This window comes from Procambarus clarkii, chromosome 11, assembly GCF_040958095.1.
Source record: "Procambarus clarkii isolate CNS0578487 chromosome 11, FALCON_Pclarkii_2.0, whole genome shotgun sequence".
NCBI classification, from domain to species: domain Eukaryota; kingdom Metazoa; phylum Arthropoda; class Malacostraca; order Decapoda; family Cambaridae; genus Procambarus; species Procambarus clarkii.
In genome coordinates this window covers 8791061-8803528 of record NC_091160.1, presented here as the reverse complement: position 1 = coordinate 8803528, position 12468 = coordinate 8791061, and the positions used below count along the sequence as shown (strand labels likewise).

The following is a 12468-nucleotide window of genomic DNA, read 5'->3' as shown; positions in this document are numbered from 1 at the left end:
CCAAAAGAATGAAGTTGGGACAGAATATGATATCGCAAAGTGGTGTCGTAAGCCTTTTCCAGGTCAAAAAGGACGGCAACAACGGAGGTCTTCGCAGCAAAAGCAGTACGAATATAGACCTCCAAGTTCACCAGGACATCTGTCGTGCTGCGGCACTTGCGGAAACCAAATTTAGAAGGGAAGAGGTGGTGATAATGTTCTAAGAACCACATCAGACGAACGTTAACCATACGTTCAAAGAGTTTGCAGACACAACCCGTAAGGACAATAAGGCGAAAGTCCTTAGGGGAAGTCCCCAGAGACCCTGGTTTGCGAACAGGGAGGACAATGGCATCGAGCCAGTCCTCAGGGACTGACGACGACTCCCAGATCCGATTATACAGACTCGGTAAATACTGAGACGTGCACGGAGGGAGATGGCGAAGCATCTCATAATGAATGCCATCGGATCCCGCCGGCGAAGAACGTCAGAGGGCCAGGGCAGACCGAAGTTCAGAGAGAGAGAGAGAGAAGGGATCGTTATCGGGAAGTCGGAGATGAGTACAGAAATCTAAAGGACGAGATTCAAGGACAAGTTTACGAAGAAGGAAAGATGATAACCAGAGCTAACAGAAGAAAAGTGGGAACCCAGTTCGGTAGCGACCTGCAACGGGTCCGTCACAGGAGTACCACGGAGGTGAAGGACTGGCGAGACATCGGGAACGAACATCTTCCCTTCCCTGTCCTGTTCGTTGTTGCCGTGAGGGGGCTTGTTGGGCGGCTGCAGGAGTGTGATGCTCCTTGGGATAGTCCTCTGTCCGTTCGTCGCCTTGTACTCCTACTATTGTCCTCACCAATTTTGCTGGATAACTTTTCCTTTTCCTTATGTTTCGTTTTTCTCCCCTCGTCTTCTCCTATCTAATTGTCATTTCCCACTGACCTTGTGCCTGTTTTGATCATTCTTTTGGCCTTCTTTTGTTTTGACGCCCTGGTGTGTGAGGAGGCATACTCTTGCACCCGTAGAACTGTAGTACCCAACGTCTCGAACGAGGGGACCCTTTTATTGTCAATCCTCCTTTCGTCACTGAACCCGATCTCGACGGACTGACGGTTCTTAAGGTGGCGTTTGTGGGGCGTATACTCACCACGCACCCCTAGGGGGGGGGCGGCAAGATCGGCAACATGTCTCTTGTTGGGTGCCCTGCCTCTAATTGTGGCTCCGTGGTGGATGTGGGGGCACATTCGTGAATGAATGTCTTTCTTCCCGTCTCTATGTCGATTACTGTTCCTCTTTTTCCTTCTCAGGCTCGTGGAGTGGGCGACTAAACGCTGGAGTCGGCCTGTGTTGGAAGACCGGGCTCTGTAGCCCCCGCGGCATTGAGCCCCAACCTTGCTCCTACTCCTTTGACCCTCCTGACTACCCCCCTCGGCTCCCCTCCCTCCTCTGTGGTTGGGTTGAGCCCCAAGCCCCCAGTTGTGACCACCTCGTCCCTTGGCACGGCTCAGTCTCTAGTTGTGACTACTGCACTTTTTAACCCCTCTCTCTCTCTGGGGGTTCTCAACGCCGTCCTCGAGACGGCCGCACTCGCTCGATTCCTTCCCGTACTGATACATATCAAGCTTTGTTAGGTATCATGGGCCTTTTCGCATCATGGGCCAAATACTTTGATCTCCTCCCTCTTGATTTTACGCCTCCTGACGATTTCTCCCTCCATAGGCATCTTGTTGCTTCAGTAGATGTCTCTGTTACCTTCAACCCCACCCGTCTGGGTACACATGTCGTTGCTGCTGCTCCTCCGGATGCCGGACACTCGGGGGGGAGATAAATGGAACAAACCATGAACCATTTCCTCACAATGATATGGGCAGCAGAACAATGGAGAGGCGATGAAGAAAGTAAGGGAACAAAGGGAACATCAGAGCGAATCAAGAGAGCTGAAGAGTTAGGAGCCCCAGCAACAGCTGGGGGGGGGGGAGAAAGGAATAGCCACGGAAGCGACCAGGACGAGCACCGAGCAACGGCTCCTGGAGACAGACACAAAGTGGCGAAAACCGTGAAATCAGAAGTTAGAGTTCAAGGAAATTGGCGTAATAACCACGAATGTTCCAGTGAAGAATAAGACATCGACAAGAAGAGAAAGGACATGAATCAGAGAACAACGAAGAAACAAAGGTGAAAAGGGAACACAGCATGTTAAAGAAGCGTAGGATCAGGGTCAGCGAAGTCAGGGTTCGGGGGCATGGGTAAACTGAGTGAAGATGGAGGGAAGGGAGCAGGAGGACAGACCAGAGGCGGACGTGTAGGGACAGGAAGAGGAGGAGGGGGGGGGGGACAACGGAGGGTTAAGGACAGCAGCAGGAGGGGCAGAAACCAGGGAATGCACCTCAGCAAGGGCAGCAACCGAGGGGGAAGCGGGGGCCGACGAAACCTCCAAAGCAGGAACAAGGGGCGCAACCACCGAAACGGGAGGGAATAGAGCAAGTGTGTCAGAGGTAGGGGGCGAGGAAGAAAGCGAAGCCTTCTTACCTGTCGGGGAGGAGGAAGGAGAGGAGCCAGGCTTTTGCTTCTGACTCAGAGACAGGCGTCTCAGCAACAATGTACTGGACAACAGATTAAAGCGTCTCAACAGGAGAAGCAGAACGAGAACATAAACAATGGCTGTTGGGAGAGCGATGGACATCAGCCCGCACTGACAGGCGGCGTGGAGAGCTTAGAGACGGAGGAGAAGGATGGGAAGGAGGATCGGAGGGAGACAAGGAAGAAGACACAGGAGACATGACAGACCGGGTAGAAAGAAGGGGAACCCCAGACAGAGCCATGAGGGGGACCCTTCGGGACAGAACTCAAAGGAACAGAGGAGGAGGCTGTGGGTGTGTCGGGGTCTAAGGCCTGGAAATGGTTGTGAGACTGAGGAAGGTGGGAAGGACAAGGAGAGGAAGAGCGCAACACGCGAGCATAAAAGACGTTAGCATAAGGTGGGAAACGGCGAACTTGGCGCCTTACCTCAAGAAAAGACAGACGTTCCCGGTGCTTCATGTAGAGGACGGCTGCCTCAAGCTTGTAATGTATAAATGCGCGGGAGAAGGTAGGGTTGGCCTCACCGCAATTGAGGTAGCTAGCCTGGGGGAAAGTGCACTCCGACTTAGAGTGACCTTCGTCCCCACACACAGGACAGAGAGAGACAGTAGCGGAGCATAGGAGGGCTCCATGCCCAAACCTCCAGCACTTATTACAGAGCCGAGAAGAGGGAATGTACTCCTGGACGGAGCACCTGGCACCAGCAAGAATGACAGAGGGCAGAAGGGTCCTACTATCAAAGGTAATCTTCACAACCCAAAGGGGTTGATGGCGACGACCACGAGGGGGACGAGTGAACGAGTCTACCTGGAGGACAGAATGACCCTGGGCTTCAAGGATATGCCGAATATCTTCGTGGCAGTCCTGTAGATTTCGAACATCGGTTGCAACATGGGGCAGGAGCAGAATAGTGCTAACACTAGCATTCAACCGAGCGTTCTTGGAGACCTGAACAGGGGTCTTGCCAAGGCAGGATAAGGCGGCCAAGCGAGAGACTGCATCCTGAGGAGCAGCAGCAACGACACGTGTACCGAGACGGGTGGGGTTGAAGGTAACAGGTATCTACTGAATTAACAAGATGCCTATGGAGGGAGAAATTGTCAGGAGGCGTAGAATCAATAGAGAGATCAAAGTATTTGGCCCACGAAGTGGGATCAAAGAAGGCTTGACACCCATCAGTACGGGAAGGAATCGAGCGAGTGCGGCCGTGGTGAGGACGGTGTTGAGAACCCGCAGAGAGAGAGAGAGGTGTTAAAAGGCGCAGTAGTCACAACTAGAGACTGAGCCATGCCAGGGGACGTGATGGTCACCACTGGTGGCTTTGGGCTCAACCCAGTCACAAAGGAGGGAGGGGAGTAGTCAGGAGGGTCAAAGGAGGAGCAAGGTCGGAGCCCAATGCAGCGGGGGCTACAGAGCACGGTCTTCCAACACAGGCCGACTCGGGGGCTTGGTCGCTCCCCCTCTCCACGCCCCCCTCCCCCCCCCCCCACGGGCCCGAGAAGGTATAAGAGGAACAATAATCGACCTACAAAAGAGGAAAGACTTTAATTCACGAATGTGCCCCCACACCCACCTCGGAGCCACAATTAGAGGCAGGACACCCAACAAGAGATTTATTGCCGATCTTGCCGGGGCCCCCCAGGGGTGCGTCGTCAGTATATGCCCCACAAACACCACTTTAAGAACCGTCAGTCCATCGTCATCGGGTTCAGTGATGAAAGGAGGATTGACAATAAAAGGTTCCCCTCGCTCGAGCCGTTGGGTACTACAGTTCTATGGGTGAAGGAGTATACCTCCTCAAATACCCGGGCATCAAAACAAAAGAAGGCCGAAAGAATGACCAAAACGGGCAAAAGGTCGGCGGGAAATGACAATTCGAAAGGAGAAGAGGGGGGGGGGGAGAAATATGAAACATGAGGAAAAGGAAGAGATGTCTGGCACAATTAGTAAAGACAGCAACAGGAGCATAACGCTGCAAAAGGACAGAGGGCTGACCCATGGAGCATCACACTCCGGCGACCGCCCACTAAGCCCCCTCACTTCGACAACGGGCCAGACAGGGAGGGGGGGCAGGTAAGAAGGCATCGCTTTCATTCTCGCCCCCTACCTCTGACACACTCGCTCCATCTCCTCCCATTTCGGTGGTCGTTCCAGCTATGGCGGTATCTTCAGCCTCTGATTCCCTCTCGGTTGCTGCCCTAGTTGAGGTGCGCTCCCCAGTTTATGCCCCCCACCCCCTTCCTGCTGTCCTTGACCGCCCCTCTCGGTTGTCTCCTCCTCCTCCTCCTCCAGACCCTACCCGTCTGCCTCTGATCTGTCGTCCCGCTCCCTACACTCAATCCATACTCAGTTTACCCATGCCTCTTAACCCTGACATCGCTGATCCAGATCCTGAGCTTATTTAATATGCTATGTTCTTCTTTACTATTGTTTCTTCATTGTTCTCTGTTGCTGTCCTTTCTTTTTGCCAATGTCTATTCTTCAAAGGAAAATTTTGTGTGCGTCTCCAGGAGCCGATGCTTGGTGCTCGTCCTGGTCACTTTCGTGGTTATTCCTTTCTCTCCCCCACCCCCACCCCAGCTTTTGCTGGAACTCATAACTCTACTGCTATCTTGATTCGTACTGATATTTCCTTCGTCCCCCTACTGTTTCAATCATATCCAATGTTCTGCTGCCCGTGTCTTTGAGTAAATGGTATACTGTTTGTTCCATATCTCTCCCCTCAAATGTCCCACTTTCTCTTCCTGATATTAAGCACCTACTGGACTCCTTGCCAGATCCGGTGCTCCTGTTGGGTGATATCAACTGTCGACATGTCCTCTGGGGTGATGTTCAGACAAACACTCGAGGCTGCCTTCTCAAACAGTTTGTCCTCTCTTTTCTTCCCTGTCTCTTCTAAATCCTAGTGAACCCACTCATGTGGACTCTTGCACTCGCACCCTTTCCTGTCTTGTTCTTTCTCTATGCTCGTCGTTCCTTTACTTAGATTTCACATGGCGGGTTCTTGATGACCTCCATAACAGTGACCATTTCCCCATCCTTGTTACCTTTTTCTTTTTTCACCCTCCCCCTTTCCTCCCCTAGGTGGCAGTTTGCAAAGGCTGACTGGAACCTATTTACCCTCCATGCTACTTTCTCCGACCTCTCCACTATGCCTCTCCCTCGTGCCCTCCTCCTTTTTCATGACACCATCTTCGATGCTCCCCTCCGCTCTATTCCTCACTCTACCTCCCGGGGCACACGGAACTGCGTTCCATGGTGGAAAGCGGACTGTCCTTGGGCTATGCGCTGTAAGCGTGCAGCCTGGAAGAAATACATACGCCGGCAGACACCTGATTCTTTTATTTTGTTTCGGAAGGCAAGTGCGGTGGCCCGTAGGACCATCCTTACAGCTAAACGTGAGAGTTGGAAATCTTGTGTTTCCACCATTACGTCTGATACTCCTCTGCCGCAGATCTGGAAGCATATCCGCAAGATATCAGGTAAGTTCGTTCCAGATGTCTCATCGGTCCTTCACCTCCGTGATACTCTTGTGGCGGACCCAGTGAAGGTCGCAACCGAACTGGGTTCCCAATTTTCTACTGTTAGCTCAGGTTCTCCTCTTCCTCAATCCTTCCTTCCTTCGTAAGCTTCCTTACGAAGGAAGAAAGGATTCAATCCTTCCATTCTTGAATCTCATCTCTTAGATTTTCGCACTCATCTCCACCATCCCTTCTCTCTCTGAACTTCAATCTGCCCTATCCCTCTGCTGTTCTTCAGCAGCGGGCTTGGATGACATTCATTATGAGATGCATCGCCGTCTCCCTCCTTACACATCTCGGTAGTTACTGAGTCTGTATAACCAGGTCAGGGAATCGTCGTCAGTCCTCGAGGACTGGCTTGATGCCGTTGTACTTCCTTTTTGGAAACAGGGGTCTCTCGGGACATCTCCTAAGGCCTTCCGCCCTATTTCCCTCACGAGTTGTCTGCAAATTCTTTGAGCGTATGGTAAATGTTCGTCTGATGTGGTTCGTGGAACACCATCACCACCTCTCTCTCCTCAATTTTGTTTTCGCAAGTGCCGCAGCACGACTGATGTCCTGGTGAACTTGGAGGTCAATTTTCGTACTGTTTTTCCTGCGAAGACCTCCGTTGTTGCTGTCCTTTTTGACCTGGAAAAGACTTATGACACCACCTGGAGATACCATATTCTGTATCAACTTCGTTTTTTGGCCTTTGTGGTAATCTCCCTCTCTTCCTCCAAAGCTTCCTTTAGTCAGGCATGGTGCCCCCCTCTGCCTCTTTTCAGCAATACGGAGGTGTGCCCCAAGGTAGTTGTTACGAATCCATATATTTGATTCTAACATTCATCATGATAAATATGTGTGTCAATTATTTTCTTTCCTCAGTTATTTAAATAAACATTGTATCCAGTTATGTTTAATTTAAATGTAGCATGCTGTAGCGTGCCTGTATTGAATGTTTGTTAATGCTATTGCATGTTTATTCCTGTGGGGGGAGACTGTGGCGTTTCATGGGGGGATGACCATATTTGGGATGTTCCAGTAATGCGTGCAGTGTATCCAGCTAGCGTCACTGATTCACCCCTGTAACTATTCCTGCTTATTGATTGTACTTAATTTCTTATTTACACCTTTAGTAATGTTATATACATACAAGTTAAATTATGTTTTTTAGTATTACTCTCTAATAGCAGAGTATCTAGAGGTTATTGTGGTTTTTTTAGTTGGTAATTTGTAGACGCCATGCCATGCATGCTCGAGCAACGCAGTCGCGTGGGTGGAACTGGCTGGTGTGGACATGTTGTGGAGTTAAGTCCGTGTCCCTCTTGTTGTTCAGTAACATTAATTGATTTCCTGGTTAGACGTTATGTGCATTACCCATCTATCCATTTAAGTTGTAATATATTGATTAGTGTTTGTATAAGGATATTGTGTTTAATTCTGATGCATTAATATTTCTGGCTGCCTGTATTTCCATTTATATATTTGTATGTTCTTGTTACCCTTACTTAAAGTATGTTGCTTTGTTAAATAAGCAGTGGCTTCATTTATTTTCCCTAGACACTTAAGTAGGCAAGGCCGTATTATCATATATTTTCTAACCACTGCAACAGAGGAGCCATACCCAGAGGTCAAGGGACGTAACAGTAGTGTTCTGAGCACTACTATTTTTCTGGTTGCCCTCAATTGTCTTCTTTCCTCCTTTCCTTTTGGCGTCTCCTCCACTTTTTATGTCGACGATCTTACTCTTTGCTGTTGAGGTGATAATTCGCCTCTCCTTAAACGGCAGCTTCAACTTGCAGTTGATGCCGTGTCGTCTTGGGCCACCGCTCATATCTTCAAGTTCTCTGCAACCAAGATTTGTGCTATGACTTTTACTCGGAAGCATGTCGACCTTCGTCCCTCTTTGTCGCTTTATGGTCATCCCCTTGTGTATCAAGATTCCGCGAAGCTTTTAGGGTTAATCTTCGACACTCATTTGTTTCGGTCGCTCCATATCTCTTACCTCACAGTGTAATGCTCTAAGGCCCTTAACCTACTTAAGGTTTTGTCCCATATTTCTTGGGAAGCAGATAGGCGCACGCTCCTTTCTTTGCATTCCTGTCTCGTACTGTCTAAACTCGATTATGGTTGCCCTGCATACTCTTCTGCTTCTCCTCCTACTCTTCGCCATCTTGATCCTTTGCACCATACTGGGTTGCGCCTCAGCTGTGGTGCCTTTCGTTTGACTCCTACCCTCAGCTTGTGCGTTGACACTGGCTTCCTGTCTCTCCAGGACCGCCAAGATGGCTACGGTCTTCGCTACCTTGCGCGGTCTTTACAACACCTTCACTCTCGCCTGTGTCGTGCTTTGACTTTTCCCCCTCCTGTAGTTCCTGTTCCCCTTCACCACCTCCCTGTTTCTGTCCGGTTGTCTCGCCTGCAACATTCTCTTTCGGTTAGTATTACTAAAATTTCTCCTTGTGTTGTTCCGTCCTTACCCCCGTGGAGGGTCCCCCGTTCCTCAATATTGCAAATCCCTGACCCACATCACTAAAGCTTTTACCCCTCCTACAGTCCTGAAACGCCTTTTCCCTTGAACACTTTTCTTCACATTCCCCTCCGTTTCCATCTTCACCAATGGGTCCAAGTCTGCAGACGGTGTACGCTACTGTTGTTTTTCCTGACCACACTGTGTCGCCTGCCTCCGGAGATTAGCATCTTCACGGCAGATCTTTATGCAATTCTCTATGCTCTTCGTCTCCTGCTTTTTTTGCTGTCAATCCTCCTTTGTGGGTACAGTTCACTCTGTGCCCTCATGGCTCGAGTCCTTTAAATCCAGTCCATCAGCTGGTAGTTGAGATTCAACATTGGCTGTTTCTTATTAGTAGATTTAAATCTACTTATCAGTAGATTTTAGACAGTGGAGTTTTGCTGGGTTCCCAGCCCTATTGTTCTCTTTAAATGAGCGTGCAAACGCTGCCGCTAAGTAAGCTATCCGGACTTGTCCCATCTCCCATAAAGGTATTCCGTATTCCAACTTTTACCCAGTTATTCATTCCTCCATTCTTACCTGTTGGCAGGGTTGTTGGTCTTCTGTTACTGGTAACAAACTGCGTTTTCTTAAAGAGTAATGTCCCTGTGGCCTTCCTCCTACCATCGTAACCGGTGGCGAGAAACGGCTCTGGCAAGGTTGTATATTAGCCATATGCACTTAACTCACGGACACTTAATGGAGCGCCGCCCTGCTCCTTATTGTCCTAACTGCATTGTTTCCCTTACAGTTGTGCATATCCTTGTTCAATGTCCTGACTTCCAGGACGAGCGTGTCTTGCTTTCCGACCGTTCCCCGCGGTCACTTGTCCTTCGATAGAATTCTTGGTGAATCTGATACTTTTTTATATCGTTCGCCTTATGCGTTTCTGTTCACATATTGACATCCTCAGTGATATTTAGCGCCTTCTGATTACCCTGCACATATGATGGTTTTACATAGCCTTCCTGGCTTGGTGCCTTCTTTGATAATTACTTCATCAGAGACGGCACCACTCCCGTCCTAGGTAAGTCCACTACGGGCTCACCATAGCCCGTGCTACTTGCCCCGCTCCTGTGCCAGGTAAGTTACAGGCTCACCATAGCCCGTGCTACTTGGAACCTGTTCCGAGTAGCTGAATCTATAACAACAACAACTTACTTCATCGGAAGACCTATTACTATTTTGAAGGTAGGCTCCTCCCACGGTGGGAAACAAGTGTAGTTTTGGTGCGGATGATCGCCTCTATCAAGAATCATGATTTTTAATTGTAGTCTGTTTAGGACTTCTCCCGCTCTGGCAGCTCAAGAGTTACCATTGTTTTGGCAAAGTCCAACCACCAAGGCCTGTTGTATTGGGACTGGATGAGGGGGAAACTTATCTAACTGATAATCGCAGCTGCTCTTTGATACATTCTTTCTTGGAGAGGAGCAAACCGTTTCCAGTTTGTTTCAATTCTGGTCCACATGGGGGGGCTCCCAGGGCTATTTTGTGCTACTTCGAGCTTTTCCCCACTTGTGATTGGCTTAAGAGTGCAGTTGCTTCATAGTAGATTACTGATCTAAATGCCTGTACGAAGGACTTGCAGATTGGCTCCTCCAACGAGGGAGGTTAGCGACCCGAGGATTGGCAACACACGAGCATAAGATATGCTAGTGAAAGAGGAGAGATGGCGGACTTTGTATCTCGCCTCAGGAAAAGAAACGATTGCGGTGCTTCAAATTGAGGTCTTCCAAACATTTGTAGTTTAAACACGTGCAGAAGGTAGGGTGGGCGTCACCGCAATTGAGGCAGTGAGCCTGTAAAGAAGAGCACTCTTAGTAACCAGAGTGACCCCTCATGAGGCATACACTGCAATTGTGCATTTGAGGGTACCATGCTCAAATTTCCAGCACTTATTGCAAAGTCTAGGAGAGGGAATGTACTCCTAAGTGGAGCATCTGGCTCCAACAAGAATTATAGCAGGTGGAAAGGTCCAACTATCAAAAGTGATCTTCACAATGTGTAGAAACTGATGACCATAAGGGGGTTCGAATGAGTAAGTAAGTAATTATCAAAAGAAGGCACCAAACCGGGAAGGCTATGTAGCACCATCAAATACGCAAAATAATCAGAGGGCGCTAAATATCACCAAGGATGCCAATACGAGAACAAAAACGCATAAGGCGAACGATATCAAAAGTATCCGAGTCACCAAGAATTCTATCGAGGGACAGGTGACCGCGAGGGGCGGTCGGAAAGCAAGACACACGCTCGTCCTGGAAGTCAGGACATTCAAGAAGGACATGCACGACCGTAAGAGGGACAATGCAACTAGGACAATAAGGAGCAGGGCGGCGCTCCATCAAGTGACCATGGGTTAAGCGAGTATGGCCAATACGCAACCTCGCTAGAGCTGTTTCCCACCGCCGGTTACGGTGGAAGGAGGACGGCCACGAGGAAACACAACATTTAAGAGTACGTAGCTTGTTACCAGTAACAGACAACCAAGAAGCCTGCCAACGGGTAAGGACTGAGGAATGGATAACCGGGTAAAAGTCGGAATACGGAATGCCTTTACGAGAGATGGGACAAGAGCGGACAGCTTCCTTAGCGGCAGCATCCGCACGCTCATTTAAAGACACGCCAATATGGCTGGGAACCCAACAAAACTCAACCGACTTAAATTTACTGTGAACGAGAAACAGCCAATGCTGGATCTCGACAACTACCGGATGAACTGGATTAAAGCACCCGAGAGCCATGAGGGCACTACGAGAGTCAACAACAACCACAAAGGAAGACTGACAACGAGAAAGCAGGAGACGAAGAGCAGAGAGAATAGCATAAAGTTCCGCTGTAAAGATGCTAGTCTCCGGAGGCAAGCGACACATATAAGTGCGATCAGGAAAAACAACAGAGTAGCCAACACCGTCCGCTGACTTAGACCCATCGGTGAAGACAGAAACGGAGCGGGAGTGAGAAGAAAAGTGCTCGAGGAAAAGGCGTTTTAGAACTGTAGGAGGGGTAAAAGCTTTAGTGATACGAGTCAAGGATGTACAAAACCGCGGAAGAGGGACCCTCCACGGGGGCAAAGAAGGAACAACACGAGGAGAAACATCAGAAATACGAACGGAAAGAGAATCCTGCAGGCGAGATAACCGGACAGAAAGAGGGAGGTGGTGAAGAGGAACAGGAACCGCAGGAGGGGTAAAAGTTAAAGCACGACAGAGACGAGAGGAAGGATGTTGCAAGGACCGCGCAAGATAGCGAAGACAGTAGCGATCACGGCGGTCCTGGAGAGACAGGAAGCCAGTGTCAACATACAAGCTAAGGACGGGAGTCGAACGAAAGGCACCAGAACTGAGGCGCAACCCAGTATGGTGCAAAGCATCAAGACGGCGAAGAGTAGAAGGAGAAGCAGACGAGTAAGCAGGGCAACCATAATCGAGCTTAGACAGGACGAGAGAGGAATGTAAAGCAAGGAGAGTGCGCCTATCTGCCCCCCAAGAAGTATGGGACAAGACCCGAAGGAGGGTAAGGGACTTAGAGCACTCAACACGGAGGTAAGAGATATGGGGAGACCAAGACAAACGAGTGTCAAGGAATAACCCCAAAAGCTTCGCGGAATCTTTGTATTCAAGGGGATGACCATAAAGGGACAAAGAGGGACGAAGAACAACCCGTTTCCGCGTAAAAGTCATGGCACAAGTCTTAGAAGTAGAGAACTTGAAGCCATGACCTGTGGCCCAAGACGACACGGCATCAATCGCAAGTTGAAGCCGGCGTTGAAGGAGAGGCGAATCATCACCCTGACAACAAAGGGCAAGATCATCGACATAGAGAGCGGAGAAGACACCAGAAGGAAGAGAGGAAAGAAGACCATTGAGGGCAACCAGAAAAAGAGTAGTGCTCAG

General features: G+C 49.5%; 1 pseudogene; it reads right to left on the bottom strand.

Moving 5' to 3' along the window:
- Positions 1 to 8233, bottom strand: part of LOC123748032 (DNA-directed RNA polymerase II subunit RPB2-like) — a 63205-nt pseudogene extending 54972 nt beyond the window's left edge.
- Between the last annotated feature and the right edge of the window lie 4235 nt (positions 8234 to 12468).